This window comes from Manis javanica, chromosome X (assembly GCF_040802235.1).
Source record: "Manis javanica isolate MJ-LG chromosome X, MJ_LKY, whole genome shotgun sequence".
Lineage (NCBI taxonomy): Eukaryota > Metazoa > Chordata > Mammalia > Pholidota > Manidae > Manis > Manis javanica.
In genome coordinates, this window is record NC_133174.1 from 82,825,763 (window position 1) to 82,853,750 (window position 27,988).

The 27,988-nt window shown below is 35.1% G+C and overlaps 1 protein-coding gene and 1 non-coding gene across 4 annotated transcripts in view; both read left to right on the forward strand.

Moving 5' to 3' along the window:
- PCDH11X (protocadherin 11 X-linked) overlaps positions 1-27,988 on the forward strand; it is a 797,150-nt gene that overhangs the window by 503,262 nt on the left and 265,900 nt on the right. The window lies entirely within an intron of this gene.
- LOC118967621 (U2 spliceosomal RNA) lies at positions 2,894-3,084 on the forward strand. Its single transcript, XR_005054828.1, has one exon. It is a non-coding gene; the product is annotated as a U2 spliceosomal RNA (small nuclear RNA).

Sequence of the window (27,988 nt, forward strand, 5' to 3'; positions counted from 1 at the left end):
AATGCCTTTAAATCTACAGTCTTAAGCAGAACAGAAAGTGTTTCAAATTCTCCAGAATTTATTAAGTTGACAAAATGAGGAATAGATATGTTAGTTTTATTTTTTAATTGATATGCATTTATGACATTGCAAAAAAACATCTAATGGTAGAAACATGCTATTTATGATGTCCATATCTCTGACAGATATGTCCATTTATGACTGGTGTAATTCAATTTGAATAAAATAAAGAGAGTACTTTATGTAGGAAGAACATTAATCTTAGGATAATATGTTTTCAGAGCTGGGGAAATCCTTAAGGATTATCTAGTTTACTCCCACCACCACCATCTTTCAGATGATGAAAATGAAGTTCAGGATAGTGATAGTTCCTGGTTCACAAAATACCCTACTGTCAGGAATAGGACTGCCATCCTTATGTTCTGACCTCTTTCTACGCTATCTTCTTCCACTTTACTATACTACCCCTTATGTTAAAAATCATAATAATCTTTGATCAGAAAGCAATAAGACAAAACTGCTATATTTACCAATTCTTCTAGTGAATTTGAGATGAAAATAGAATGATGTGGAACTTAAATAAACTTAGGAAAATGACAGTTTTTCAGCCCTCTTAAGTTAGCCATGATTGCAATGAATATAAATTTGAGGTAATTTGTTTTTTTTATGTTTCAGAAAACAGGAGTATCTGAAAGCAATCTGTGTAATCACATCTGCCTACTTTCAAACAATTGAATCAATTTTTTCTTGTTGATTTGGCATATTTTAATAAGGCTGCACTTAACAGCAGATTACATCAGATACTCAGCAAAAAATAAATCCTCAAAATCCCAAAATTATTGATAGTGTTGCCACATATAGAAAGAGCCAAAAGCCTGCTGCTAGGGATGCCAAAACAAAATACCATGGACTAGGTGGCTTAAGCAGTAGGAATTTACTTTCTCAAAGTTCTGGAAGATAGAAGTCCAATATCAAAGTGCTATCAGGGTTGGGTTCTAGTGAGAAGTCTCTGTCTGGCTTATGGATGACAAACTTTTTGCTGTGTCCTCACATGGCCTCTTTTGTGTGCACATGTGGAGACAGAGAGAAATAAGAGAGAGAGGGAGATACCGCTGGTGTCTTTTCCTCTTTTTAGAAGGACACAAGTCTTTCTTAATTAGAACCCTGCCCTTACGGCCTCATTTAACCTTAATACTCCCCAAAGGCCCTGTCTTCAAATACAGTTATATTAGGGGTTACTGTTTCAACATATGAACTTTGAGGGGATACAATCCAGTCCATAACACCTGTTAAATATATCAATTTGCTGTTACTTCATCATCACACCTTTGCTAGTCATAAACCGGTAAAGTGGAATTTAGCTAAAGGAAAAGCTGGCATATACCTCTATAAGAGCACAGTGAAATACGACTGAGTGACACAGTACATTCAAACTAGTCACCACACTTACATTTCTTGTTTTATGGGTATACTTATGCAAAGGAATATTTAACCAATAGAAAGGAAGAAAAAAATAAATTTTTCTAAAAACTTTTGAACCAAAATGAAATAGGTTACAATGGCGATGGTGTTTCTAAATTATTTGTAAGATTTTTCTCAAATGTGTTTTGCTTTCTTTTCAATATTACATAAGCTTTGAATGTAGTGATCATTTAGGACACAGTAGAGTGAAAGGTGTCCCCAGTTGGGTACAGATATGATTCTACACCCTTATAAGGAAACCCTCTTTGGAATAAGAGTAAAATTTGTCTTTGCATGCCACTTTTACTAGAATGTGAAGAGATAAACAGATTTATTATTCAGTATGTTTGCATTCCAGTTCCTAAGGAAGTAGGCATTGAGTTGTTAGAGCAATGCAGAAGTAGAGCTTTACAGGTATCTGAAAAGAAACAAAGGATATGAAAAGCAAGTGTGGCATTGTGTCAGTGTACAGTGGTATTGGTTAGGTATTTCAATGCTAATAAAAAGAAAACTATAAACAAATGTAGATCACTAACAGTTGATGATAATTAAAAATGCATAAGTAAGAATGGAAAAAATTATTTTCAATGTGTGGATACATTTGTTAGTAATATTTTATATTTCTGGGTTAAAATATAAGAATAGGCCTTACCAAACTAGTTAGTACAAGTAAGAAATTTAAAGACTCAAACCTGGATTGACCAGAAGATTGACAAGGAAATAGGGAACTTGAACAACACTGTAGAAAAATTGGACCCAATAGGCATGTACAGACCACTTAACCCAACAGCAATAGAATATACATTTTTCTCAAGAGCATATGGAAGCTCTTCAGAAAAGATAGTATGTTAGACAATAAAATAAGTCAATACATTTTAAGACTGAAATTATATAAAGTATCTTTTCAAATCACAATAGAATGAAACTAGAATCAAGAGCAAAAAGAAATCCACAGTATACAGAAATTTCTTAAACATCCAGTGGATCAAAGAAGACATCACAAAGGAAATTAGAATATATCTTGGGATAAACTGAAATGAAAAGACAACACACCAAAATTTATAGGATATAGTGAAAGCAGTCTAAGGTAAATTTATACCTATAAATGCTTACACCAAAAAGGAAAAAGAATCTCAAATTAACAATGCACTTTTACATCTAGAGGAAATAGAACAAAAAGAACAGACTAAATTCAAAGAAGGAAAAATAAAGATTAGATTAGAGATAAATATAATACAGAATTGAAAAACAATAGAGGATATCCATGAAACCAAGAACTGGCCCTTCAAAAAAATTGACAAAATTGACAAACCTTTGGCTAAACTGACCAAGAAAAAAAGAAAGCAGACCCTAATAACTAAAATCCAAAGTGAAAGAGGGAACATTACTACTGATTTTAAAGAAACAAAAAGGATTATAACAAAACACAATGGTTACTACTCAGCCTTTTGGCGGAGATCAAGTGTAGTATCGGTTCTTACCACTTAAACATCTGATACATCCTCTATCCAAGGACAGCATATTAAATGGATTTTTGGAGCAGAGAGATGGAAGAGGAGCTTGCTCCATGCACTCCATGCATTGACCTGGTATTGCAGTACTTCCGGGAATGGTGCACCCCCTTTCAGGGGGAAAGAAGGACAATACAATGAACAGTTGTATACTAAGTCATTGGGTAAAACCACAATGAGAAAGTAGGATGGCTATTATCAAAAAATAAAACAAAACAAATGTTGGTAAAGATACGGAGCAATTGGAACCCTTGTGTATTGTTTATGGGGATGTGAAATGCGGTAGCCAGTGTGGTTGCTCAGAAAATTAAAATGGCTATTAACAAAAAACAATTCAATGCCATTAAATACATTTACATTGTCGTGCAAGCATCACCACCAAAAGGATGGCTATTATCAAACAGAAAAAGAAATGTTGATGAAGATGTGGAGAAATTAGAACACTTGTTTATTGCTCATAGGAATGTAAAATGCAGCCACTGTGGTTACTCAAAAAATTAAAAAATGGAATTAATATGTATGATCTAGCAATTCCATTTCTGGGTATATATCCAAAATAATTGAAAACAGAGACCCAAACAGGTATCTGTACACTCATGTTCATAGCAGTATTTTTCCGATAGCAAAAAGGTGGAAGAAACCCAACTGCCCATTGATGGATGAATGGAAACAGAAAAGTCTGGTTCAATCTCCAGATACTCTAGCTTCTCATAGCCAAGCCATCATTCTTTTTTTCTTACTTGGTTCCCTGCTCTGTTTTTCCCCAGCCAGTTCACTGCAGTGCTGTCTTTGCTGTGCCCCTTGTTACTTGTAAGCTACTCCACTTCATTTTCCTTTATGACCTGACTCTGCACACCTTTTCCCATCATTTCCAATATTCTGTCGCGTTTTGCTCTTCTGTCCACATTGACACACAGAGCAATAAAATAGTTGGACTGGAAACTCATTTTTAAGTTTGGAAATAAGAACTTGTTAGTTTTATAAACACCAACAAATTCTAAAATTTCTTTTTTCTTCCCAAACTTATATGCCTACTTGGTTTTCTTTCTGTTGACCTCACTTTGCTTTCTGAGTTGCAATACTTTTTAATTTATTCTATCCATTCTCTGTCTGGTATGTGTGAAAAGCAGAAACACTGAGGAGAAATGTAATCTCAAGAATATATGAATCCCTTTGTGATGCTTACAGACTTTTGAGAAATGATCAACATGCAGTTTTTTTGGTTAAATCTAGCATATTGTAGATTCTAGTCGTAAGTCTTAGTTCACCTGAAACTCCAAGTAATAAAAGGACTTAAGATCAATAGAAATGGACCAAATAATGAATTTCTCAAGTTCTGTGTTTTCTGAGTAGCCAAATGATTTATCTATGTGACTTTTACCTCAACAAAACTTCTAGCTCACCTACTTTCTATTAGATGAAAAATAGATAAGGAATAAACTTTGATATGTAAAACATTTAAGAAAAGTAGAAATGTAAAATAAGGATGATACCAATCTTTCAGCTTTCTAAAATAAGTAATAAGTAATTCTCCAAACCTACTGGATACATAGTAGGTATTTAATTATAATAGCTCTTTCTTGATTTCAAGTTAGTTTTATTAGTTTTATTTTTCACTTTGAATCCATTTCAAGGTACAATAAACCTTCTAAAACCAGTGGTGTTCCACATTGGCTAATTATTAGTTTTCTGAATAGTGGCTAATCTTTACATTTATAATTTCTTGTGTTTTTTTTTGGTTATTTTATAATCCTACTTGATGTACCATCAGCAGAGGGAATTCTTGTTTAAATATGTACTTCTTACAATTGAAGAGAAAAAAAATAAACCAAAGCCCTAGTACTCAAATATTGACATTATTCGGTTAAAATAAGTAGTCACCACATTTGGCAATTGAAAGCAAATTCTCTAGAGAAGCCATGAAATCAGATTTTCTCACAGGACTTATCTCCCATCACTACTAGTGTTTCTCTCATGCACTCCAGAAAGGAAACAATTCCAGTATCTGTGATACATTTTTGTCCCTAACATTCAGTTTTACAATTTTGATAGGGGAATTAGAATCTTTTAACTACTGTTTTAATGGAAATAAAAGATATAGTCCTTTTTCCTCATTGTATATGACATAGATAAGATATAGGAAATGTATGATTCGGAAGCAGCAGGATGATATTAACAGATTTTCCATAAAACAATAATATCTGTCACCTTTATAGCATAGGAAAAAAAAACATTAGTTGCTATTATTGAGAAAATAGGCCAACAAAAAGGTCATCTTTTGAATTAAATAGCTGCATTGAGTAGATTAGATAATCTAAATATTGACAAGTAAACTGTTGGTTTTTAATTATTTCGCATAACCAAATCTGGCATCATTGCAGTGTAAAAGCATGCCTTAGTCCTTCCAGATAAAAGGGTCAGAACTGACTATGCAGTAAATCTTTCTGCTCATGGTTATGAAGCTATTACAAGATAAACTAACTTTTTTTTTCTATTTTATTTGCCCTCCACAAAACATAGTCACCTACTTTCTTTTTTATGATACAGTGGAGTGATTGACATCATGTAGTTCTATCCTTTAGAGAATTTGCAGAGCAAAACAGGAAAATGGACAGACAGCTACTATCACTGTTAAATAAGTTCAAAGAAAGGTTTGTATGTAGTATGAAAATATTTTATTAGCATAGATATTTCCTAATAAAAAACTATTTTCCTAATAAATAGTTTTATTCCAGTGCAAGTTTCCTTTAAAGTTGTTGAAACTTAATCCTATTTTTACATTAATTTGCATGTTAAAGTTAGAGATTAGGTCTATGCCAGGAAAATGTTTTGACTAATCTGCTATCTAAATTAATACCACCCCTGACATGAATATTGCATTTATTTTAAAATGAGTTACTATATAGGAATGCTAAAGAAAAAAAAAGACAGGTGCCTACCTCCAACAGTTTTCCATTTGCAGGGCTAGCAAGGAGTTATTAAAACCTTAGAAATTTGAATGTATTTTCACCAGTCACAGATCATCTTAACAGTTTAAAATTTGCATTCAAGTGATATTTTTGCTTTTGGAAAAGCATTTTCTACTGTGTGAACTTACTCCTTTAGATCATTTTTCTACTAAGACAAGTTATTTTTTCTTTATTTTATATATAACATATAGCCTTGAATGAGAGGAATTCTCCAGGATATAGCTAAGGCCAGAACTGCCTAACTCTTTGCTCAGCAATGAAGGCTTCTCCCAGTGTGTTTTGGTGACCTGTAGTTATTCAGTCAAATATCTGAAACTGTCAATCATGATTTCTTGATTTCCCTCATGCTCCTATTCCCTGCATGATGGTTTCTTCATTAATGGCTGAGTTGTGTATTGATCATTGCCCATGTTATCCCAGTGACACAACTTTTTCATTAATCCTTACTTAGGGGGACCAAGACAATTCATTGACAGTAGCAAAGGGGAACAAAGACAGCACCTTTGTGGTCTGTAATTCCACAGAATATAGGGAGGGGTTTTTTGTAAGAAGGATGGTAACTAACATATAGTGCATGCCTACTATGTGACAGGAACATTACAAAATACATTATGTAAAGGCAGGTACTTTTAGCTCTCTTTGGAGATGAAGAAACAGAGCCTTAAGAGAGGTTGACTAACTCAGCCAAAGTCACACAGTGGGTCAGTGACTGATGGAGAAGACAAACCTACATCTGGGCAAGAGCTATGCTTTTTCCATCATTATACACTGCCTTCACATTACAAAAAACCTATGGCTCATTTCCTGTGCTCTTTACATTTGAATATCTGCTAATAATAATTTTCTTACAATATCTAAAACACTGAGATACTCAATAAATGTTAATTATATAAATAGGGCATAAGCTTGTTTATCAGTCTATGAAGAATGAAAAGTGCAATGTTTGAAGACCAGAGTAAATCAATATTTCCATGAGAGCCTCTACAGGTCCAGATTTCAATATATTTTAATTTGAGTGCCTTATAATATACCACAATTTGGCTTTTCATTTCTTTGCCTTTCAAGTACCGGCATGAATTTTGCAAATCTCCATCCATGCCCCTGGGAAATGTGTGCTGCAGGAAAAGTACAATCAATATGTACACCTCCCAGAGAGCCCTGAGAAGGTTGAATTGCTACACACCTTTCAAATATTTGAACTTTTATAGATGCACATAGATGCACAGTAATATTAACTATGCACATTATGAAGTATTAAAATATTCTGTAACATGTACTATTTACTCATGCCGAATCTGTATATCATGAAGCTCAGTGCGAGATTGGCTAGTGTCTGAAAAAATTTTATCCAGCAGAGAGTCAGTTTTTTCAAACTCTCTTTTCTGTTTTTTGGATTGTTTTGTCTGGTAGCTGGATTGCTTAATCACTGACTGGAGTTGTCTCAGTAATTTCAGTACTATATAACTGGCCTCAGAGAAGTGACCTTGAGCCATAATATTCATGTTGGAAATAACGAATCCTTTAAGTTAGGGGCATAGCTTTTCACTTACTGTTGTTTTGCCTTCTTAACCAAAACCAAGTGGAGAGAGTTCAGAAAAATCTCAATTACTGGAAGTTTAGTAACCAAAAAAAGAATGTAGTTTCTTTCTATTTTTTTTTTACCCAGAAGGATTTGGCAAATAAATACAACAATATGTTGCTTTCATTAATAGAACAAATTATTGGCACCCTATTAATGTCAAAGAGAAGTACTGAACCCCATATGATTTATTCATCACATTTTCTGAGCACATATAAACACTTAGTTAAGGAATGAGCTTTTGAATTGCTCTTGAATAATTACATTACTTCTAAGCCTTCTTCATAGAAACTGTACTTTGTATGTTGTGCACCTGGGTCATATCTTTAAAGACTTTTACTCTTCCAGCAATATCCTCTGATTTTATTTTAAAGATGCATCATATAAACCAAAGAAATTACATATTCTGTATCATTTTTATCTCTGCTGACACATTGAAGGAAACTGGTTTCCATAATCCCATCAGAAAATCGCTTAACATGCAGAGAAATCTAGAGATCTCTCTAAATAGAACAGTAAATGCTGAATTTGATTAGTTAGTTAGCCAAAACTTATTTTTCAAAAGGAGTTCTCAAATTAGCTTCTTTATATCCAAGACAACTTAAAATATGATGTAATATTTTTCTTTTCTTAAAATAATGTGAAGCTTTTTTCATAAAAAGATATTATCTGTAATTATGTACCCAACAAGTCATTCCAATTGGAAATTCAATTAAACATTATTAGGGATTTTTAGTGGTGTTGTGAATGACCCAATTATGAAATTATGAAAACAGTGATGTCAGGTTTTTTTTTTTCTGTTATTGACCTCATATTTTTAGTTTCTTTAATTTGGGACTCTTTACAAATAATTTACTAGGGTCAAAACTGCTCTGAGACTGATATCAGAAAGAATTTTGAGAAAAGTAAAATACTTTATATTTCAAGTTTAAGGGATTTAGATTAGTAGATTTTGGAAACTCCTCTCCTGGTTCTGCTAATGCAAGGATCTTTCATTCTGAATTTTTAATCTCATGAAGCCTCTGTAGTTATTAAAGAACCAATCTCTGATAGGCATTTATTCACTGTGCCCCTCTACATTGAAAAGCTCCATTCAGGTCTTCAGTGCCAAAAATGGAATTAAATTTTTTTGTTCATGTTTCAAAGGCAGGCAACACATACTGTCAGAAACAACTGCAGTCAAGGACAGAAAATTCAAAAGTCATCTATAAAGGTGTTTTTCTTCATGTGAAATACATATTAATTTTATTTATCTTTTTTAATTTTTAACTTTTTGTGCCTCCTTATCCCATTCACCTATTTCATACCCTCTTCCTAACATCCCCCTCTGTAGCAGCCACCAGTCACTTCTCAGTGTCTTATTTTTGTTTTGTTTTGTTTTGTTTTGTTTTTAGATTCTACGTATAAGTTAAATCATATGGTATTTATCTTTGTGTGGTTTACTTCACTTCACATAATACCCTCTAGGTCCACCTATGTTATTGCAAATGGCAGGATTCCTTTTTTATGGCTGAAAAATATTCCATTGTGTATATGTACCACCTCTTCTTTATCTATACATCTGCTGATGGGCACTTTGGTTGCTTCCATATTTGGCTGTTGTAAATAATGTAGCAATAAACATAGGAGTGTATGTACCTTTTAGAATCAATGATTTTGTTTTCTTCGGGCAAATTCCCAGAAGTAGAATTGCTGGGTCATATGGTATTTCTATTTTTAGTTTATTGAGAACCCTCCATATTGCTTTTCCATAGTGGCTGCACCAAATTACTCTTCTACAACAGTGTAGGAGGGTCCCTTTTTCTCCACATCCTCTCCAGTATAAAAGTGTTAGGTTTTAAATGTTGGATTTAGAGAATGAAACATAATAGAGGCAAGAGTGAGAATTAATTGGAAAGAATATATTGTTATCACCTTTTTGGAAATTGTCCCCTCTCCATGAGGAGTAACATTTGGTTGAAGATTGATAGTTTGATACTTCATTTAAGTTTCCTTATTCATCCTCTACATTTCCACATTCTGGCCTCAGATTTCTTCATAATTATAATAATATTTTTAAAAAGCCCCAAACTTTAAGCTATCCAAATATGGATGTTTCTTGTTAAAAGAATAGTTCTTTTTTAAAAAATCTCTTTTTTTAATATTGTTCCTCACTTCACAATATATTGATTAAGGTCATAAGTAGACAATAACTACTAAGAATATTCTCCAGTAGTGTGTAAAATACCTTAATTATTTCTCAGTTGGAATAATTGGCTGGGTACAAATCCAGTAAATAAACATCTATAGAGTATTTTGAACCAAGATTTAGAATCCTTAGCAAATCTAAGCAGTTTCATCAAATATTTTCTTCCTTTTTCTAATTCTTCAGTGTAAAAGGTAGTTTAGTATAGGAAAAAAGCTCACCCATTTAGTGTTAAAAATATCTGAGGTTAGATCCTGGGTACCTCATTTACAAGCTTTTTGAAATTTAGCAAGTTTCACAGCTTCCCTAAACCTCAATATTCTCAACTGGTAATGGTAACTCTGGCTACTGTTAACATTAAACATATCAATAGACATAAAAGACCTCAACACACAGTAATTTTTATTAAATGTTAGTTATTAATAGTAGTGGTAGTAGAAGTAGTGATATTAATTGTAATAGTAACATGTGTATTTTCTCTAAAACTACAAGATTATTGTTAACTTATTTTCTACCTTTTTTAGTTTATTTCATGCTTAATCTATAGTATAAAATTACCTTTTTAATGCCATATTTAGTCCTAAGAAAAATTTAGGGCAATCAATTTTGTATCGCAATTCCCACAGATAAAACCCTCATTGAATAAAATTGTTTTGTCAGAATATGCCATCTGGATGAAAATGTCTTGGTCATGTTTTTATTACCTATCTGCATTTCAAAATTGATACATTTTTATCCTGTGATTTGGAATTTGCCACATTCCTGAGAATTCCATATTTTGTAGCTAAACTTGATTTTGCCATGCTTTTTGACAGTTGTCAACCAGAAAAGTCTTGCCTATGCAATCCAGCAATGAGAAACCACATGCAAACGCAAAGGCAAAAATAGGACTAGTCGGTAGGAAATAGTTTTGCTTAGAAATTTCTTCTCCCATGATTGCATAGCCAGACTCAAAGTTTGTCTTTTGAAATATAGAGACTGGGTAGTTGTGGTTGCTTTCCATAAATCCTTTTGCTTCTCTTGTGGGACACTTTTTAGTCTTTCACTGGTATGAGATTAGTGTTTGGCATCCTTTTCAAGGGTGTAAGTCAGCACCTTTATTATTCCAAAGCACCTTGGCATAGAAATGGGTTGGGTTAATATCTAATTACCTAAAGTCTCAGTAAGTCTTCCATTATCTCTCTAATTAGAGAAAAATTGACTTTTCTAAAACAAAATGAAAAGAATGCCATCTAAGGCAAAGGCAAAGAATTCTGTAATTGTCACTTTTTCATCAGTTTGACTGATTGGTTAGAGGTTAGGGACAATGTTAACATCCTTAAAGACCAAGAAATCCAAAGTCATTTAAAGACTTCACAAGCACTATTCCATGAAAAGTCCTACTCAATGAAACTAGCTTTTATCTTTATATAACAACTTTTCTGCACTGAATAAGCCATTGTCTACCTTATTAAAAGATATGTAAATTCTCTCGAAAACTAACTTAATTTTGCACACATGTTGCAAGCAGCCTTATTGCTATGTGGACAGAGCTGTAAGATAAACCAAAAGATCTTTTAACCATCAAAACATTTTGTGGAAATATTTAGATAACTTAGATAACCATCTGAATTTCAATTATCATCATCATGTTGGGTGTTGGTCCCTCCCTGCCTCTGACCCGCAGATAAGGGAGGAGACGCGATGAGTTATCGAAGATCTGAAAGGACCAGCCAGGGGACTCAAGGTATAACAGCTCAAGAGTAATGCCGAAAAGGCACTCCTCATATTTATTGAGCAAATGAACCCAAACATCCAAAGAATTTTGTGTAGGGGGTTCAACACATGATCAAGACACAATCATTATCTGACCTTGAGTCCAGCCCTAAGGTGTGATGCTCCTCAAGGACACCGAAACCATGTGAGGACAGTCACGAGTTGTAGGAACTGTTTTGTCTTTACTCATCAGGAGTTGTAGGAGAAACAATCAGGTCATATGCATTTGTACATTTGATTTCTATATTACTTGATTTATGTATTAATCCCATTAATCCCACATTGGGCATTGTAGAGCTTTTACAAATTCAATGAAAGAACAACATATAGAATTAAATAATTTGGACTGAGTTTTAAGACCTGCTTCTTACACTTACTAAGAATGAGTAGATGGCCACCAAATTAAGGTTTATGTACCTTAGTTATTTTCATATGTTAAATGCAGATAATCAAATCTACCTAAGATAAGATTATGAAAAGAATGAAATGAGATTTTACATGTAAAATACTTAACACAAAGCTTGGCATATCATGAGTGCTAGGTACATGAGAGCTGCTATCATTATCAATGGTAAATTATAATTCATAAATGTAGAATAGTACTGATTAGTACAGCAAGACTTTTTTGATTTGTGTGCTAGCAGATCAGAATACATTTTGCAGTGTTACTATTTGTAACCTTCCCCTTGCTCTTGTAAAATATTACACAATTACCTTTCTCATTTTGCTAAGTAAGCATCTAGGTATAATTCAAATCCGTTTTCATGTATGGTCAGTGGTACCAGGTACCACCACAATTGCTCCTTTAATTAGTGGTACCAGGCACCACCACAATTGCTCCACACTTAATGGGTTTAGGTTGGTTACCAACAAAGTTTGTGATATGGCATTATATATATACTGAAACAAGAGGAAAGAATCCTATTCTACCTGAGGTCAAATTGTTTAGTTTTAGCACCAGTACACAAATGCAGTATGTATCTATGGCAGTTGGTTAGTGAGAAAAATAAAGTATTATGAACAATTATTGCAGTAGACAGAATTTTGGCTCACACTCCTCTGAGTTTTGCACCTATCTATAGAGTAATTGTGAAATATACTTCCCTGCCCCTGCTTCTCTTATAGAACTTATAATGTAGACAGGAAATGTCTAACAAATAGATAAAGCTCTCTTCCTCTTTCTTTCTGTCACAAACACACACACATTTTTTCAACCAAACCAACCATACAGAGAATATAAGACCCCCATAAATCATTTGACTTGCTCATATCACCAGAAAGTAAATGGCATTACATATTTTTAACTTACTATGATTCATCATACATAGTAAATTGCAACAATACATGAAGATATTTGATAAAAAGAAAAAAATTAAAAAATTACTTACAATCTTGTTATAACCATTACTCAAACATTTTCAATGTTCCAGTTTTTTACTGTATTCACATGTAGGTTCTACACAATTGCACACATAGCAAGCATATGAAATTTTTCCTATTTTTTAAGCAGAAAAATATATATTTTGTTGATAAATAGCCTTTTAAATTATAATTAATGTCTATGTAAGTGTCTATTGACATTCTGTGATGACTAATTTCATCTATTATATATTATATGAATTTGATCTTAAATACTTAATGTGTGTATGTATATAAATATGTATTTAGCAGAAACAAAGAGTACTAAATATTCAGTATTACCTTAAATACAACTAATGTGATCCTAGGTAATTACTACCAACATTTTCCAGAATTATATGAAATATTCTGCAAATGGACAGATGAATCAACTATGTATGAGGAAAAGTATTAACAGTAGCAACCAAAACAAAAATAAACATTTACTATGTACTTTCCATTTATTATCTCATATAATTCAAAACAACCAGAGAAGACAGTTATTTCTATCAATACTTTACAGATGGTAAAATTGAGGCTTAGAGGGGCTAAGTAGAATGCAAATAACATACAAAAAAGGTAGACTTAATTATGGAGACATGAGTATAGTCCTAGAGTTTAATGAAATCTACCTCTTATTCACTTTAATTTGATAAAGATTCCACTCATTCTAGTACAAACGTATATGACACATCACATAAATGGGAAATCTAAAAATAGTTCTTGACAAAGAAAATTAGTTACAAGTGTTGTTTGCAAGGTAACAATACTAATTCACTGCTATCACAATGCTGTTCATAAAAGTACTATTAACGACAACTAATAAAACCTATTACGAGGGAAATATTATCATTTTAAGGACAAAAGAATAATAGGGAAAAATAGCTTGAAATCAAAGAGCTATAGTATAACTGAAATGATGAAGAGCGTGCTTATTAATACTAGTTTTCTTTTAGTGGTGTTATGTCCTTTAGATCTGTCAAATAGCTTTTGTTTCCTCTCTCAGTTCCATATTGTCCTTTTAGTGCAACCACCGGCAAAGACTATTAACTTGAAATTCATGATAAATTTACAGCCACTGCTTTTCGTTGCTGAGTAATGATGGTATCCTTTCTAGGTTATTTGCTTGCTTAAGTAAGAAACTAAGCAATTAACATGCAAGTACATTGTAATAAACAAATACTTCATAAAGTTTTCATAGTGTGGAAAAGCCTATTTCTATTTAATACTATCATTATGCCTATATGAACAAAAATATTGAAGTTTTTGTTTTAAAAGGGAAATTAGGCTTTTCTTACCCAGATTTAATTAAAAGTATTATACATTATAAAATTAATCAGAGAAGCTATCAGGCTGTGATTTCACTCCCTGCTGTCATACTTTTTAGATAGGCTGGTATTCAAACTGTTGCAGGACCAGAAAGAAGGGGAACTGTAGGATCTGTCATTTATCTCCCACCATAAGATGAAAAAGGAAGCAATAAATCCACAGATCCATTCTTGATCCCTGTCCTCCATGCATGTCTCTTTACTGTTGGTCTGGTGAGTCCCTGTATAGGAGAATGTTCTGTGCTTATCCTGGAGTCTAGCCCATTCCCTTTGACTTTCAGATACTAATATTTTACTATGAACACAAATGTGTGCCTCTGGGGAAAGGGGATTCATCATCACACTCGAAGAATCCCTCATCACTTTCACCCTGCTTCTAAAAGTGTCAGTTCCATTTCTTTTACATATCTGGATTTCTCTTCATTTCAGTAATAGAAATGAAATGGATTAGTTTACACATTTTTCAATTTTTTCCAGGCTTTAATAACATACTTATGGCCAATCCAGGACAAATTAATTATGTTAAAAATAAAATTCAATCAATTTTCCAGAAAGTAGTTTTAGGTCATGATCTAATACTAGCTCATTTATTCTGTATGTCTTTATTAAAATTATCTTGAGAACAGTGAGTAGTAGGTTTCTGCTTTAAGCTGGTGGTTTAGGATAGGAGTAGCATTATAAAAGGTAGAAGCACTTTTTTAAAAAAAACATTCATATACATTTTTGATGAGTAGGAGTGTGACATTTCTAGTACAGTTAAGGGTTTTGACAAGCATGCAAAAGTTACAGATGCCTGTTCTACCCTGTTGACTTGAACATTCAGGTCACACATGAGGCCACCCCAGTGCACATGGACTACTGTGTAAACCTGACAACCTTTTGCCAGAATCTGGTGGTGTCCACAGTACTTATAAATCAACTTGGCAATCCCTTTCTGCAGTGTCAATAGAGGGAACAATCTGACTTCATAGGTCAGATAAATTTACCTTCATTTATAATAGCTTTAGAGCTTCACAGTACTCTGTAGAGTTATTGAAATAACTAGGTGACATTCTTCTATTTTTCTTTTAATGCCTTCAAGTAATATGAAGATAGACTATCCTGAGTAATGTTTATATAAAATTTATTTCTGAGATAAGCTCCTAATATAGAAAAGTTAATGATGTAGTATATATATTATTTATCAGCATCACCTTGAGTACCATTATTAACATACTCTAATTCTTTGGGACTAAAGGATATCCAGTTGGAAAGGATAAAAACTGAACAACCAAAGTCTTTAGGGATAGTCTTGTGCACTCACAAACTTGAAGACATTATATGATGAAGAATTTGAGAAGTAATGACTCTCACTCTTGTTCACAACATTCATTTTCTGATACTAAATCGAAATGAAAACAGAGGACATAATAGTAGCCAACAACTTTTGCTTTTCTCACAAAATTATATGTAAATCTCAAGTATCAAAACAAAATAACTATGAGCGCAAACAAAATTACATTAAGGTAAGGATCACGGGAAGATGGCGGCATGAGTAGTTCAGAGGAAATCTCCTCCCCAAAACATATATATTTATGAAAATACAATAAATACAACTATTCCTAAAAGAGACACCAGTGGATGCAGTACAACAGCCAGGATACATCTACATCTGTGAGAACTCAACATCACATGAAGGGGGTAAGATACAAGCCACAGCCAGGCGGGACCCGAATGCTCACCCACCCCAAAGCCAGGTGGGAAGAAAGGAGTCAGAATGGAGAGGGAGTGAAAGCCCAGGACTGCTAAACAACCAGCTCTAGAAATCCGCACCTGGAATGCAGACACAAGGTGCACGGGGTGCTGGATATTAGAGAAACGGAAAAGCAAAACCTGTGGGCAGTTCCCTGCAACCAGCACTCCTGAGACAAAAGAAAAGCGAGTGCTTTCTGCAAGTCTTAAAAAGACAGGGACACCATAGCTGGACGAAGTTGTCCTGGCACAATTAGCCAGCAACTGGGAATCCCGGGGAAACTTAGGCACACTAAACCCCAGGAAGGCAGTGCAGCTCTGAAGCCCCTCACGGCACTAAGCAGCCTGCCAGTCATTCCTCAAACTGGTGCAGACCCCGACACACCAGCCCAGTAGGGGGAGAGTGGCAGTGCGTGCCAGGGATGGCAGCACCAGAAGGGACCAGGAGCAGATCCGTGCACCAATGGCACCTGAGGAGTACAGGAGAGGCTTGTGCGAGGCTGCAGCAGCACAACCAAACAGCCCGGGTGGGGCTCATGTGCACCAGTGGCAGTGGAGCCAGAGGAGCCTGGTAGAGGCCTGCGTGCACCTGCAGCAGAACCAGAGGGAGTAAGCACGCTCTCAGCAGCCAACCAGAATCCCAGCCCAAGGCACAGCCACCCGGGCCAGACCCAAAGGCTGCTGCAGGCACAGAGCTGCCCGGCAGGGGCACCGCTAGCACAGCGGAGAGCACCTGGCGTGCCTGCCATACTCCTCAGGGCTCCATGCTGCTCTGACGAAGACCCTGCTCACAGCAGCTAAGGGGACTAACCCAGTGGCTGCTCCAGGAGTGTGGGTAACCATCACAGGCAGCGGAGAAGGGCAAGGCATCCAGCAAGCAGGAAAGAACTTTCTTCTCCCATCTGACACACCCACAACCTGCCTACAGCCACCACTATCACCATGAAAAGGCAAGAAAGTTTAGTCCAGTCCAAGATAGTTCAAACAACACCTGAGAAAGGATCTGCAGAGGCAGACCTAACCAGTATCCCTGAAAAAGAATTCAAAATAAAAATCATAAACATGCTGACAGAGCTGCAGACAAATATGCAAGAGCTAGGGGATGAAGTCCAGAGGGAGATTACAGACATCCAAAGGGAGATCACAGATGTCCAGAGGAAGATTACAGAAATGAAACAAACTCTGGAAGGATTTATAAGCAGAATGGATAAGATGCAAGAGACCATTGATGGAATAGAAACCAGAGAACAGGAACACATAGAAGCTGATGCAGAGAGAGATAAAAGGATCTTCAGTAATGAAACAACATTAAGAGAACTGTGTGACCAATCCAAAAGGAACAATGTCTGCATTATAGGGGTACCAGAGGAAGAAGAGAGAGAAAAAGGGATAGAAAGTATCTTTGAAGAAATAATTGCTAAGAACTTCCCCAAACTGGGGGAGGAAATAGTTGCTCAGACTACAGAGGCACACAGAACTCCCAAGAGATAGGATCCAAAGAGGACAATACCAAGACACATAATAATTAAAATGGCAAAGATCAATGATAAGGACCGAGTATTAAAGGCAGCCAGAGAGAGAAAAAAGGTCACCTACAAAGGAAAACCCATCAGGCTATCGTCAGACTTCTCAACAGAAACCTTACAGGCCAGAAGAGAAAGGCATGATATATTTAATGCAATGAAACAGAAGTGCCATCAACCAAGGATACTGTATCCAGCATGATTATCATTTAAATATGAAGGAGGGATTAAATAATTCCCAGACAAGCAAAAGTTGAGGGAATTTGCCTCCCACAAACCACCTCTACAGGGCATCTTACAAGGACTGATCAAGATGGGAGCACTCCTAAAAAGAGCACAGAAAAAACACCCAACATATGAACAATGGAGGAGGAGGAATAAGAAGGGAGAGAAATAATCATCAGACTGTGTTTATAACAGCTCAATAAGTGAGTTAAGTCAGACAGTAAGGTAGTAAAGAAGCTAACCTTGAACATTTGGTAACCATGAATCCAAAGCCTGCAATGGCAATAAGTACATATCTTTCAGTAATCACCCTAAATGTAAATGGACTGAATGCACCAATCAAAAGACACAGGGTAACAGAATGGATAAAAAAGCAAGACCTATCTATATGCTGCTTACAAGAGACTCGCCTCAAACTCAAAGACATGCACAGATTAAAAGTCAAGGGTTGGAGAAAGATGTTTCATGCAAACAACAGAGAGAAAAAAGCAGGTGTTGCAATACTAGTATCAGACAAAATAGACTTCAAAATAAAGAAAGTAACAAGAGATAAAGAAGGACATTACATAATGATAAAGGGCTCATTCCAACAAGAGGATATAACCATTATAAACATATATGCACCCAATACAGGAGCACCAATATATGTGAAACAAATACTAACAAAATTAAAGGAGGAAATAAAATGCAATGCATTCATTTTGGGAGACTTTAAAACACCACTCAATCCAAAGGACAGATCCCCAGACAGAAAATAAGTAAGGACAGAGAGGCACTGAACAACACACTAGAACAGATGGACCTAATAGACATCTACAGAAGTCTACATCCAAAAGCAACAGGATACACATTCTTCTCAAGTGCACATGGAACATTCTCCAGAATAGACTACATACTAGGCCACAAAAAGAGCCTCAGTAAATTCCAAAAGATTGAAATCCTACCAAACAACTTTTCAGACCACAAAGGCATAAAACTAGAAAAAAATTGTACAAAGAAAGCAAAAAGGCTCACAAACACATGGAGGCTTAACAACATGCTCCTAAATAATCAATGGATCAATGACCAAATCAAAATGGAGATCCAGCAATACATGGAAACAAACGACAACAGCAACACAAAGCCCCAACTACTCTGGGATACAGCAAAGCAGTCTTAAGAGGAAAGTATATAGCAATCCAGGCATATTTAAAGAAGGAAAAACAATCCCAAATGAATGGTCTAATGTCACAATTATCAAAATTGGATAAAGAAGAACAAATGAGGCCTAAGGTCAGCAGACGGAGGGACATAATAAAGATCAGAGAAGAAATAATGAAAATTGAGAAGAATAAAACAATAGAAAAAAATCAATGAAACCAAGAGCTGGTTCTTCGAGAAAATAAACAAAATAGATAAGCCCCTAGCCAGACTTATTAAGAGAAAAAGAGAGTCAGACACATCAACAAAATCAGAAACAAGAAAGGAAAAATCACCACGGATCCCTCAGAAATACAAAGAATTATTAGAGAATACTATGAAAACCTATATGCTAACAAGCTGGAAAACCTAGGAGAAATGGACAACTTCCTAGAAAAATACAACCTTCCAAGACTGACCCAGAAAGAAACATAAAATCTAAACAGACCAATTACCAGCAATGAAATTGAATCAATAATCAAAAACTACCCAAGAACAAAACCTCCGTGCCAGATGGACTTACCTCGGAATTTTATCAGACATACAGAGAAGATATAACACCCATTCTCCTTAAAGTTTTCCAAAAAATAGAAGAGAAAGGAATACTCCCAAATTCATTCTCTGAAGCCAACATCACCCTAATACCAAAACCAGGCAAAGACCCCACCAAAAAAGAAAACTACAGACCAATATCCCTAATGAACATAGATGCAAAAATACTCAACAAAATATTAGCAAACTGAATTCAAAAATACATCAAGAGGATCATGCACCATGGCCAAGTGGGATTCATCCCAGGGATGCAAGGATGATACAACATTTGAAAATCCATCAACATCTACCACATCAACAAAAAGAAGGACAAAAACCACATGATCATCTCCATAGATGCTGAAAAAGCACTGGACAAAATTCAGCATCCATTCATAATAAAAACTCTCAACAAAATGGGCATAGAGGGCAAATAACTCAACATAATAAAGGCCATATATGATAAACCCACAGCTAACATCTTACTGGACAGCGAGAGGCTGAAAGCTTTTCCTCTGCAATCGGGAACAATACAGGGATGCCCACTCTCCCCACTGTTATTCAACATAGTACTGGAGGTCCTAGCCATGGCAATAAGACAAAACAAAGAAACACAAGGAATCCATATTGGTAAAGAAGAAGTCAAACTGTCACTATTTGCAGATGACATGATACTGTACATAAAAAACCCTAAAGACTCCACCCCAAAACTACTAGAAGTGATATCAGAATTCAGCAAAGTTGCAGGCTACAAAATTAACACACAGAAATCTGTAGCTTTCCTATACACTAACAATGAACTAACAGAAAGAGAAATCAGGAAAACAATTTCATTCACAATAGCATCAAAATGAATAAAATACCTAGGAAGATACCTAACCAAGGAAGTGAAAGGCCTATACCCTGAAAACTACAAGGCACTCTTAAGAGAAATTAAAGAGGTCACTAACAAATAGAAACTCATCCCATGCTCGTGGCTAGGAAGAATTAATATCGTCAAAATGGCCATCCTGCCCAAAGCAACATACAGATTCGATGCAATCCCTATCAAATTACCAACAGCATTCTTCAATGAACTGGAACAAATATTTCAAAAATTCATATGGAACTGTCAAAGACCCCGAATAGCCAAAGCTATCCTTAGAAGGAAGAATAAAGTGTGGGGGATCTCACTCCCCAACTTCAAGCTCTACTACAAAGCCACAGTAATCAATACAATTTGGTACTGGCACAAGAACAGAGCTGCAGACCAGTGGAACAGAACAGAGACTCCAGACATTAACCCAAACATATGTGGCCAATTAATATATGGTAAAGGAGCCATGGACATACAATGGGGAAATGACAGTCTCTTCAACAGATGGTGCTGGCAAAACTGGACAGCTACATGTAAGAGAATGAAACTGGATCACTGTCTTACCCCATACACAAAAGTAAACTTCAAATGGATCAAAGACCTGAATGTAAGTTATGTAACCATAAAACTCTCAGAAAAAATCATAGGCAAAAACCTCATGGACATAAACATGAGTGACTTCTTCATGAACATATCTCCCCGGGCAAGGGAAACAAAGGCAAAAATGAACAAGTGGGACTATATCAAGCTAAAAAGCTTCTGTACAGCAAAGGACACTATCAATAGAACAAAAAGGTATCCTACAGTATGGAAGAACATATTCATAAATGATAGATCCCATAAAGGATTGACATCCAAAATATATAAAGAGCTCACATGCCTCAACAAACAAAAAGCAAATAATCCAATTCAAAAATGGGTAGAGGAGCTGAATAGCCAGTTCTCTAAAGAAGAAATCCAGATGGCCAACAGGCACATGAAAAAATGCTTCACATTGCTAATCATCAGAGAAATGCAAATTAAAACCACAATGAGATATCACCTCACACCAGTAAGGATCGCCGTCATCCAAAAGACAAACAACAACAAATGTTGGCGAGGTTGTGGAGAAAGGGGAACCCTCCTACACTGCTGGTGGGAACGTAAATTAGTTCCACCATTGTGGAAAGCAGTATGGAGGTTCCTCAGAATGCTCAAAATAGAAATACCATTTGACCCAGGAATTCCACTTCTAGGAATTTATCCTAAGAATGCAGCACTCCAGTTTGAAAAAGGCAGATGCACCCCTATGTTTATCGCTGCACTATTTACAAAGCCAAGATATGGAAGCAACGTAAATGTCCATCAGTAGATGAATGGAAAAAGAAGATGTGGTGCATATACACAATGGAATATTACTCAGCCATAAGAAAAAACAGATCCTACCATTCGCAACAACATGGTTGGAGCTAGAGGGTATTATGCTCAGTGAAATAAGCCAGGTGGAGAAAGAGAAGTACCAAATGATTTCACTCATATGTGGAGTATGAGAACAAAGGAAAACTGAAGGAACAAAACAGCAGCAGAATCACAGAACCCAAGAACGGACTAACAGTTACCACAGCAAAAGGGACTGGGGAGGATGGATGGGAAGGGAAGGATAAGGGTGGGGAAAAAAAATGAGGGCATTGCGATTAGCATGTATCGTGCGTGGGAGGCACGGGGAGGGCTGTGCAACACAGAGAAGACAAGTAGTGATTTTGCAGCATCTTACTACACAGATGGACAGTAACTGTGAAGGGGTATGTGGGGGGGACTTGGTGAAGGGGGGAGCCTAGTAAACATAATGTTCTTCATGTAATTGTAGATTAATGATACCAAAATAAAAAAATAAAAATAAGATAAAAATAAAAATAAAAAATAAACTGAAAAAAAATTACATTAAGGTAGTCTCTACATGAAATAAGTAATATCAAGGAAAACAATACTTCTACAAATACATTTTAGGAAATTCATCATTCCAATTGAAGTAGCAAGATTGGTTTTAAATGATGTTTTCAGTTAAATGAGAAAAAAAATTCACATATCAAATATATTTTTCAAATTTCTTTCCTGTGCTGTAGAGAAGTCAGTTTGTAACAGTTCCCTTGGTAGCCTTACAGCTATGGCAAATGCCACAGTCAGCACAACCCTGACTTATACTTTAATAACACCTTGATTCACTGGGCAGAACTAATCACTGTCTCCAATACTATTCTTAATCTAGCACCTGTCTTCATGTTAAACCCTGGTTGCCCAAAGACATTTTATATTAGTCCTATTCATTGCTCCAGAATTTTCCTGAATTCCACTTCCTTATCAAAACTAACGTACCCCCATTACTTCCCTGCACAGTCAACTACTGCTCAGAGAAATTGATGTGACAGTGTTAATAACTGATGACAGCAGAACATGCTTTCCCTTTCAGATATCAATGTTTTAAAATAAATCAAAGGAATGAGTATTCTGATTATCTATTCTTATGAAACAAATCAGTCCAGAACTCAGTGGCTTGAAGCAACATCAGTTATTTTGTTTATGTCTCATAGTATCTATGGATTAGGAATTAAGGAAGGGCTGGACTAGGCAGTTCTGGGTTGGGGTGTTCCAAGAGGATGCAGTCAGAAGTTGGTTAGAGCTGCTGAAACAACAGGTGGCTGAAAGAGCTGGAGAACAGTAGGGAAGGTCTCTTTGTATGTAGATTTTGGACTTCTCCATGTGGAGTAGTTTGAGCATCCTTGCAGTGTAGCAGACTCCAGGAAACTAGATTACTTAGTGGGGGTTGAAGGGCCTGAGAGTGAAGCAGGTGAAAGTACAAAAAACTTTCATGACTTAACATTAGAATTTATATATCATTTTTTCTGCTGTACCCTGTTAGTAGAGGCAGTCACCAAGGTCTACTGAGATTCAAAAAGAAGGAACACAGAATCACCATTTGATGGTGGAGTAGCAAGGTTCTAGAGGAACATATAAGATAAGAGATGTTTTTGTAGCCATCTTTGGAAAACAACAATCTGAGAAAATGAGTAATATGGAAATTTTGTGGTCTTCATTATGTGTACTCTATAACATGCTATATTCAATTGTTTATGTTTATCGATATGTAACATGAAAATAAAATGATAGGAGTGGCAACTGAATGTCACTTAGGAATTTTTATTTTCTTTTCCCACTTTCCTCTCAGGAAGACTTCCCCAAAATATGTAAACTCCTTTTTAAAACTGAAAATTGGTTGATGTGCAATATTATATTGACCTCAAATATACAACATAGTGATTTGACAATTATGTACATTACTAAAACCTCATCACGATAAGTATAGTTACCTTCTGTCATCATGCAAAGAAATTACAATATTATTTACAATATTCTCTATGCTGTACTTTCATCTCCATGAATAATTTATGATTGGAAGTTTGTTCCTCTATTCCCTTCACTTATTTCACTATGTTTAATGAAGATATTGCTACCTATACTCACTATATGAAAAGTCAGAATCTCCTTTAAAAAAATACAAGAAAAATCTGTGGAAATTATTAGAAATACCAAGTTTTTATCTCAGAATTTGAAAATGTAATGTGGCAAATAATTATAAAATATTCCAATTTGAAGTCCCTCATCAGTCTTCTATTTTAATGGTCTGAAAAACTACAGCATGTTTATCCCATATATCTTCAGCTACTAATTACATGCATTCAAAGGTCATATCTGAAGGAAAGTATTACAGTGTAGAAATGTAGAGTTTAGCATTGGACCTGAAAAATCTTACAATATAAGGTCAAAGAATGAACTTGGAAGCCCTTGAACATTTTGAATATTTGAATTATATCATTTCAAAAGCAAGCATAATAAATAACCTAATGCCAGTCCTCTGTGAGGTTGTGCAGTGCTCAGTTTCCTCGGACTTTTTCATTTGTCACCTGCACTTGAGTAGTCTAAGTGACTGCATATTGACCTATATTCTGAAGCTTTAATGGGGTATAGATAGAACTCATAACAGGTTTCCTTTAGACTATCTGCAAGGCTTCCAAGTACTTTTGCTACTTGAGAAAGTAACATCCATGTGTAATACAAATAATCTTCATTCTGAAAAATAAATACTTGATTTCATCATTTTACTTTGGGGCCTAGCAGTTTCTAATTGTGGCTTTTTCAGAATTTAATTATTAAAGGCATCTTACACTGCCTATATAGTATGGACCTGACACTAGTTCAGTACACATGGTGAGATTTCTGTTCAACTAGGACATACCATCAAAATATATTTTAATCCTTCTTGAGGAACATTTCTCCCACAGAAAGATTTCTTTTGAACAACTAAGATACTGGTAATTAAGATGTAAAAAAGATCAGGCCTGTAAACATTTCTTCCTCAGAAGTATAATGTCTTTGAGACATACCTTAGATGAGTCTGAATTATGGTGTATTTTGCTAAGAATGTCCTGTTTTTAAATTTTTTTGAGAAACCCATATACTTAAGGTAATGATTATATTTAAATAAAAACAAAGTCATTTAAGCCTTCTGCCTCAGGCCAAGATTGAGTAATAGGGAGAGGGTTTCTCAACCTTGATAAACCTGAAACGACAAAGAAACCAAACAAAATGTATGAGACAATGGTTCTCAAGACATTATACATAGTTATAAGGCTAGTGATACTAAGAGATGGAAAACAAGCAAGGTGATCCCTACATTGCTTTTGCTTACTGCTGGGACAGCATTTCTAGGATCTAGCACAGAGGGAACCCAGGCCAGTGGACTCTTTAAGTTGACTCTTCTGGAATTATGAGTCCACAAAGGCCAAGGTAGTAAGAGTTCCTGAACAGTGTTAAATGGAAATTTATAGCATAAAATTCCTATATCAGAAAAGAAAGAAGTTTTTAAATTAACTAACTTCTACAGTAATTAGTAAGAGAAGAGCAGAAAAAAAAAGTAAGCAGAAGAAAGGAAATAATAAGAATGACAGAACAAATCAATGAAATGAAAAACAGAAAAGCAATGGAGAAAATTTATGAAGCCAAAAGCTGGTTGGTTCTTAGAGAAGATCAATAAAATGTATAAAATTCTAGCCAGACTGATCAGATAAAGTAGAGAGAAGACAAAACTTCTTAATATCAGGATTGAGGGACATGGCATAACTACAGTTTCTACAGATGCTAAAATATAAAAGGAGAGTATTAATATTCATACCTGTACATTTAATGACTTTGACAAGATATACAAATTACTTGGGGAAAATAAACAATACCAAAACCCACTCAGGGAGAATAAAAAACCTGAATAGTTTTTGTATCAATTAAGGAAATTTAATTTATAGTTAAAAATAATCTTTGGAAAAAGAATATTTCAAGCTCGGATGACTTCACTAAGGTATTCTACCCAATATTTAAGAACTAAGCAAGACCAATTCTATGCAAATGCTGAGAAAATTGAAGAGGAGAGAGTACATTCCAATTCACTCTTTGAGGCTGGAATTACTCTGATATCAACATCAGACAACAGATACTAGACAACAAGAAAATTTGCACCCAATATCCTTCATGAACATAGCTTCATGTACATTTAATGACTTTGACAAGATATACAAATTACTTGGGGAAAATAAACAATACCAAAACCCACTCAGGGAGAATAAAAAACCTGAATAGTTTTTATTCATGAAGGAGCAATATCCTTCATGAACTTAGATGCAAAACTTTTTAGCAAAAGTTTAGTGAATCAGATGTAACTATATCATAAAAGAATAATATCTATGGACAAGTGGGGCTTTTCCCTGGAATGCAAGACTGGTTTAAACATTCAAAATCAATGAGTGTAATTTATGATCTTCTTAGCCTGAAAAAGGAAAATCATAGGCTCCTGGGATTTTAAAAGTTACAAATGTTACAAGAAGAGTGTAAGATGTGGGATGTCTGGTATTTTACTTTGGTTTCCTATGTGTTTCATAAAGTACCACTAACACCACTCCTGTTACACATTGTCTGTCAGTGAAGAAAAAAAAATTATCAGTAACAAAATTGTTGGTTTTGATTTACAAATATGTCCTGACAAGTTCTGGAACTAAATGTTGTAGTTTACCCTTATCATGTACTTTCACAAAATAGTTTGTTATTAATAGACCAATAGGGATGGGACCCAGCAGTGGATATTTTAGAATGTCTCTGGGTTATTCTGATGCATGTTGAAGTTGAGAATGACTGGGTTAAACCAAGTCCAACTTAGAAACTTGAGTTTATGTCTAGGCATTCAGAGGGGCTTAATCAGTAAGAAATTTTACCATACTGAATCCAAATGTAAGAAAGAAACAGTGAACATAGATCTATGCAACTTGTACATGGGAGGAAGCATAGAATATTAGCTCAGTGTCCTTGCTTTTGTTTGACACTGCTTATGTTTAATGCCCAGCTTCACCATGAATTAGTGAGAAAAACTTAAGTTATTTAAAATGTCCATGATTGCATTTCATCTCTGCAAAATGAGGATGATGATACTAGTACCTGAGTGAACAGCATTTTGTGAAGATTAAATAGGTTAACACATATATAAAGGATTTGAACTGCAATAGATTTAAATCCTAAGATCTTGCATGAAAAGGCTTACTGTCTTGCCTTTTTTTATGGTTTATGTTTATGCAGCTGACAATCAATGTCTCCATATGAGCTATTGAGTAATTAAATCATTCCTACCTGTCTGAGGTGACATTTTGCATTGAAGAACTAACACTTTATCAAACACTCAATTTTTGGATGATTGCTTTTGAAATAATTTTTCACTCCTCAGAAATTCACTTAAAGTAAATTTCCTGCCCTAAGGCCATATACAGCTACATGAGTAAAATGCTGAAAGAATTCACTTTGAGACCCTTCCTGAAGAAACTTGGGCATAGAGCCAGTTTTTTGTTCTGAGTAGAGGCTATTGCCAGCCAGCCCAGATCACTTGTCTAGTTTCACCTGAAAATTTACCCAATTTGGTTTAAATACTTTCTGTTCCATTTGATCTTTTCATATCAATTTAGCATTTATAAATTATCTATGATATTTCTAGAAAGCATAGTTCAATTAAGCAAGACATATTTATTAGCATCTTCAGCAACAGAAAATCCTTACAGTGCTTTACAATCAACTACCTGCAAATTATCATCAGGGTTAAAAATTGTACTTGGAATCTATTTTAACTTTACGCTTTTGATATTCAATGGCATTGTAAAGCTTCCATTTGCATTTCAGGCTCTGCAAATAGCATTTGCTTTCAGACTGTTTTGTTCTGTGTCTCAGGGTTAGAGGCTTAACGTCAGTTTCAGTTAAGGAAAAAACAATATTCACTGCCTATTCTGACATGTTGTAACCCCTTCCCTTTTTTTTCAATTTTAAGACAATAAATTATTTTCCAACATTGGATGCATGTAACCACCTTGATTCTATATAAAATCAATTTTTTTTTCAGAGCCGGAGGCATAAAAATAACTGCTTTCAATTCCGCATGAGCATCAAAGTCCATAATTTTAGGTCTCGATCCAAATGAGAGATTGCTTCTCTATTTGGTTTACTTGTAAGTAGCTTCTTATGTTTAAATCATACTTGCATCTGTAATCAAGAATCTAAAAGTAATGTGCTCCAGGCTTTGATTCCTGAAAGTTGTCTGAAAATAAGTGAAAATCAAGGCATTTGTAGGAAATCGAAATGTATTCATCCTGACTGGGCTTTGCATGCATAGGCAGGCATGTTTTTCAGTCCATTGTTGG